The following is a 6727-nucleotide window of genomic DNA, read 5'->3' on the forward strand; positions in this document are numbered from 1 at the left end:
GTCCTAACCTCATCTAGATTTGAGGTTATTTTTGTTACCTTCTGCAATGTAATGGCTGATAACTCAGAGCAATGCAATGCTCTCCTTGATCCCCCAACTATTTTCCTTTTAGGTAGACTCTCTTTCTGTTTTTGGTTCTCACAGTTCATCTAACTCATTTTGCTTAATTGTGACTCACTTATTCCTTGCCTGTTAGAAGCTTGTGTGCACACAGAGATCTCAAAACCCATGACAGTGGCCATCCATCAGAGTCCAGCACCCAGGACCTGGGGGGAAGGCTGTCACAAAAATTCCTAAGTGCCTGCTTCAGTATCTCCTTGAGCAACAATGACATTTGTTTTAAGAAGAAAGACATTGGCAGCAGCAAATGACTGTTAGGAGGGAGGGTACTATTGACTCTGATCCTTTTTCACTACATAAAATATTATGTGTTATATTAAATTATATATTACATATAATATATGTTTTATATATACATATATATATATATATATGTATATATAAAAGAAAACCATAGAACTTCCACAAGTGGGAAAGTGGAGTATGTGTATTTTGCCCTATTCCTCCTGGTAAGTGTAACTAAAAGCCGAAGATTATAAAACAAATATGAGGGATGCCTGAGTGGCTCAGTCGGTGAAGCGTCTGCCTTCCGCTCAGGTCGTGATCCCGGGGTCCTGGGATGGAGCCCCGCATCAAGCAGGGAGCGTGCTTCTCCTCCTGCTTGTGCTCTCTCTCTCTCTCTCTTTGACAAATAAATAAATAAAATCTTAAAAAAAAAAAAAACAAATATGAGAAGACAAGAAGGTGCACAGAAGGCAGACAAGCTAGGGACCCTGGGACAGAAGGACTGACATTGTAGTGACTTCCTGGGTTTTTCTTTTTGCCTCACAGATCCCAGCCTTGGGGCTGAAGAAGCTGGCAAACTGGAAATGTCAGTGGATGCAGACAGAAAAACCCTCTTGTTTCTAGCTATAGGACCAGAAAAGAGGCAATCTAACAAGACAGAATATTTACAGACAGTAATGGCTATGCTCTGTCAGAACATGAAAGAAAAATTCCTGTGGTTCCACCTTAACGTACACCATGAAAAGACAAGTGGGAAACCCAGATTCTACTATTTCTAGGCTCTAAGGAAGCACCCCAACCGCCGCCGCCCCCCCCCCCAGCCCAGCTGGTGTCAGAGAAGGCTAAGTAGGGAGCCAGGCGTTTGCAGCCATCCCTCCCACCTTGGTGTCAATGAAGCCTGTATTTTCATACAGCATAGCAGTAATGAGGCTGCTTCCCATTCTGCACTGGGGGAGTATAAGAGGAGGCAGAGTGGAGAGTCAGAAGTTTCACCACTGCCCAGAACAAATGCTGAGGAAAGCAACTGTCAACACAATATCTATTATCCAGTGAAAATATTCTTCAGAGATTAAAATGAACTCAGAGCATTCTCAGATGAATGAAAACTAAGATGATTTGTCACCAGTAGACCTGCCCTGAAAGGGCTGAAGGAGGTTCTCTAAATGTCAAGGACATTATAAGGAAGGAATCTTAGAACATCAGGAAGGAAGAACACCATAAGCAGTAATATGGTAAATACAAGAGGATTTCTTTCTCATCTTGAATTTTCCAAATTATATTCGACAGTTAAAGCAAAAATTATAAACAGTGTCAGATTTCTCTTTTTTTAAAAAAAGATTAATTTATTCAAGAGAGATAGAGTAAGAGGGCGTGTGAGTGGGGGACAGGGGCAGAAAGAGAGAGAGAGTCTTCACTAGACTCTCCGCTTGAGCATGGAGCCTGACATGGGACTTGATCCCACAATCCTGAGATCATTACTTGAGCCAAAATCAAGAGTTAGATGCTTAACCACTGAGCCACCCAGGCACCCCAGTTAGATGTGCTTCTAAATGTAGAGAAAACATTTCAGACAATTATAAAGGGGAGAAGATAAAGGGACATATGAGATCTTAGATTTCTATATTTTACTCAAACTGGTAAATTGACACTACCAGGAGACTATGATAAGTTATGCATATATCATGCAATACATAGAAAAATCATTAAGAAAAGCTATATAAGTAGATATACTCAAAACATTATGGATGAATAAAATTAAAATAACAAGAATGTTAAGTAGCCACAGTAAGGCAGGCAAAAGAAAACAGAAGGAAAAAAAGAGAAAACAAACAAAAAACCCATAAAATGTCAATTTTAAACCCTGGTATATTGATGATTGCATTAATTATAAATGGTCTAAACACAACAGTTAAAAGACAAAAATTGGCAGAGTAGATTAAAAACTCACCCAATTATATGCTGTCTATAAGGAATTCAAATATAACTATATAAGAAGGTTGAAAGTAAAAATGTGGAAAAAGATATATCATGCAAATATTATTCAGGAGAAAGCATTAGTGGCTACATTAACATTAGATACAGTAGACGTCAAAGAAAATAAAATTGCCAGAGAAAGAGAGGGAGATTATATAGTGATAAAGGGTTAACCCACAAGAAGGCATAGCAACCCTAAATATGTACACATCAAACAACACAGCTGCAAAACATGTGAAGCAACAAACTAATAGAACAGAACGGAGAAATAGGCAAATTCACAATTATAGTTGCAGACTTCAACCACTCTTTCTTAATTGATAAATTAGACAGAAAATCATCAAGGATATAGAAGGACTTAATGGCATCATAAACCAATAGGATCTAATGGTACTTATAGAACATTGCACCTAAAAATAGTAGAATACACATTTTTAAAGAATCTATGGAACAGATGCCAAGATAGACCATAACCTGGAGCCCAAAGCACACCTCAACAAACTGAAAAGAATTGAAATCATATCCAATGTGTTCCCCAAGTGCAATAGAATAGAAGAGAAATCAGGAACAGAAAAATAAAAGAAAGATATTCCAAAACTAAAAACTAAATAACACACTTATAAATAATCCAAGGGTCAAAGAAATCTCAAAAAAAATTTTAAAACACAATGAATTCGATGAAGATTAAAATACATTATCACAATATGTGGGACATAATTAACCAGATGGGGAAGTTTATCACACTAAATGTACATACTAGAAAAGTGAAAAATTCCCAGATCAATAATCTAAGGTTTCACCTCAAGCAATTAGCAAAAAGAAGAGCAGAATAAACCTTGATTAAAAAACCAAGGGTGGAAATAATAAAGATAGAAGCAGAAATCATTGAAATTGAAACAGAAAAACAATTAAAAATTGAGTGAAACAGAGATGCCTCTTTAAAAAGATCAGTGAAATTGACAGACTTTTAACAAGATGAACAAAAAAACCAAGAAGGAATAAACCACCGAATTAGTCATTAAATAGGGGGTGTCACCACAGATCCTGCAGTCGTCAAAAGATAAATAAGAGAATATTATGAACAACTCTGCACATGTAAATTTGATACCTCAGATGAAAAGGACCAATTCCTTGAAAAACACAAAGTACTTTTTATGGGTTGAGTTGTGATCTCCAAAAAAAGATGTGTTGAATTCCTAACCCCCAGTACTTCAGAATGTGAATACACTGGGAAATAAGAGCCATTGCAGATTTAAGCAAGTTAAGATGAGGTCATTGGGGTGGGCCCTAATCCAATGTGACAGATGTCCTTATAAAAATGGGAAATTTGGACATGCACACACATGGAGTGACGATGATATGAAGAGACACAGAGTGAAAGCAGTGTGATGAGGGAAGCAGAGGTTGGAATTACACTTCCATAAGCCAAGGACCGCATGGGTATATCAGAAACTGGAAAAGCAGAGAAAAGATCCTTTTCTGACAAGTTTTGGAGGGACCCTGCCAACACCTTAATTTTGGATGTCTAGCTTGCAGAACTGTAAGAAAATAAATATCCGTTCAAAGCCACTCAGTGAGTGGTATTTTGTTATGGAAGCCCTAGGAAACTAAGACACTATCTAAACTGACCCAATATGAAACAAATCATTTGAACAGCCCTATAACTATTAATGACATTTGCAATAGAAGAAAACCCTTCCTAAAACACTCTCCAGACCCTGATGATTTCACTGGAGAATTCTGTGAATACTTAAAGAAAAAATTAACACCAGTTCAATGCAATCTTTTCCAGAAAATAGAAGAGAAGTGACTATTTCCTTATTATTTATTTATTTATTTATTTATTTTTATTTTAAGTAGGCTCCACACCCAGCATGGAGCCCAACACAAGGCTTGAACTCTCGACCCTGAGATCAAGACCTGAGCTGAGATTGAGAGTGGAGCTGAGATCAAGATTTGGAGGCTCCCCCGACTGAGCTACCCAGACACTCCTCCCAATTTATTTTTTGAGATCCGTATTCCTTGATAGCAAAACTAGAGAGATTAAAAGAAAGCTATGTACAAACATTATTCATAAATATAGATGCAAAAATCCTTACCAAAAGACTAGCAAACATAACTCAGCAATATATAAACAGAATTACACATCCATGACCAACTGGAGTTTATTTCAGGGATCCAAGGGTAGTTCAGTATTTGAAAATCAGTGTAAATCACCATGTTAACAGATTAAAAAAAAAAAGATCAGATCAACAAGTGCAGAAAAAGTATCAAATAAAACTGAACAGCCGTTTATAATAAGGAAAACTCTTAGAAAAATAGGAATAGAGGGTGACTTTCTCAACTTGATTCAAAACATCTACCAAAACCCTACAGCTAACATTGTACTTGTATATATGGTGAAAGACTAAATTATTTCTCCCTAAGGCTAGAAACAAGGCAAGAATGTCAACTCTATTTAACTATACATGCTGGCAGTTCTGGCCAGCATAATAGGCAGAAAAAGGAAATAAAAAGAATACACAGTGGAAAGGAAGGAATAAAACTACTCCTGCCTTCAAAATATGTAATTGGCTATGTAGAGCCTAGAGCTTAAAAATTGCTAGATTGCTAAGTACAAGGTCAACATGCAGAAATCAATTGTATTTCTATATCCTGGTAATGAGAACATAAACATCGAAATTAAAAATACAATGTCATTTAAATTTACTCAAGAAATGGAACACTTAGCTATAAATCTAATAAAACACAGACAGCTCTTGTAGCTGAAAACTCAAAATACTGAAGAAAGAAACCAAAGAAACTCTAAATAAAGACACATACTGTGCTCTTGAATTAGAAGGCTCAACATAGTAAAAATGTCAGTTCTCCCCAAATTCATATTTAGGTTTAACACAGTTCTTGTAAAAATCTCAGCTAGTTGTTTTTTTTTTTTTTTTGTAGATATAGACAAATATAGACAAGATTATTGTAAAATTTTACAAAGAAAGGCAAAGGAACAAAGATAGCTAAAATTGTTTTAGTAGAAATAGGTCTACTTGAATTCAAGACTTAGCATGTTGTTACATTAATTAAGACTGTGTGGTATGGGGGAAAGAATAGATAGATCAATGGAACAGAATACAGAAACCAGAAATAGACCTGCACAAGTATGTGCAACTGATTTTTAACAAAGCTGCAAAAGAATTCAATGGAGGAAAGACAGTCTTTTCAACAAATAGTGCTGGAACAATTAGACATTCCTATGTTAAAAAAAGAATGGACCTTGACCAAGTCTCACACCATATATAAAAATTAACCTATAATGAATCTCAGACTGAAATGTAAAATATAAAACTATAACACTTTTAGTTCAAAACATAGAACTAAATATTTGAGATCTAGGGTTAGGCGGAAGTTCTTGGACTTGGCAAAAGCACAATCTATAAAGAGAAAATTTGAAAAATCACATTGAATTTAAAATGTTTTGCTCTGAGAAAGACCTTAGTAAGAGAATGAAGACAAGCTACACATTGGGAGAAAATACTTGCAAGACAGATACCTGACAAAAGACTAGTACCTAGAATATATTTTTAAGACCTCCCAAAACTCAACAAACAAACAAACAAACAAACAAACAAACAGAGGTGCCTGGGTGGCTCAGTTGGTTAAGCTTCTGCCTTCGGCTCCGGTCATGCTCTCAGGGTCCTGGGATCAAGCCCTGCATCAGGTTCTGCACTCAGTGAAGAGTCTGCTTGTCCCTCTCCCTCTGCCTCTGCCCCCACTCACACTCTCTCTCTCTCAAATGGATAAATAAAATCTTGAAAAAACAAACAAACAAAATCTTGCTAGAACTTGGGCAAAAGACATAGACATTTCACTGAACAAGATTTACTGATGACAAATAAACACATGAAAAGATGTTCAACCTTATTATCCATTAGAGAAATGCAAATTAAAACCACAATGCTGGGGCGCCTGGGTGGCTCAGTCGTTGAGCGTCTGCCTTTGGCTCTGGTCGTGATCCCAGGGTCTTGGGATCAAGCCCCGCGCTGGGCTCCCTGCTCGGCAGGGAGCCTGCTTCTCCCTCTCTCACTCCCCCTGGTTATGTTCCCTCTCTTGCTGTGTCTTTCTCTGTCAAATAAATAAATAAAATCTTTAAAAATATAAGTAAAACCACAATGCTATTTCACTGTACACTGATCAGAATGGCTAAAATAAAAAATACTGATAAGACCAAGTGCTGGTGAGGATGCAGAGAAAATGAGTTACTCATCATTTATCCATTGCTGGTGGGAATGAAAAAGGTAAAAATCACTCTGGAAGCAGTTTGGTGTTTCTTAAAAAAAACTGAATATGCTAGAGCCACATGACCCAACAATTTCACTGCTGAGTATTTATCTGGAGGTAGATGAAGTTTTATGTTCAC

Source organism: Zalophus californianus, chromosome 3 (assembly GCF_009762305.2).
Source record: "Zalophus californianus isolate mZalCal1 chromosome 3, mZalCal1.pri.v2, whole genome shotgun sequence".
In the NCBI taxonomy this organism is placed as follows: domain Eukaryota; kingdom Metazoa; phylum Chordata; class Mammalia; order Carnivora; family Otariidae; genus Zalophus; species Zalophus californianus.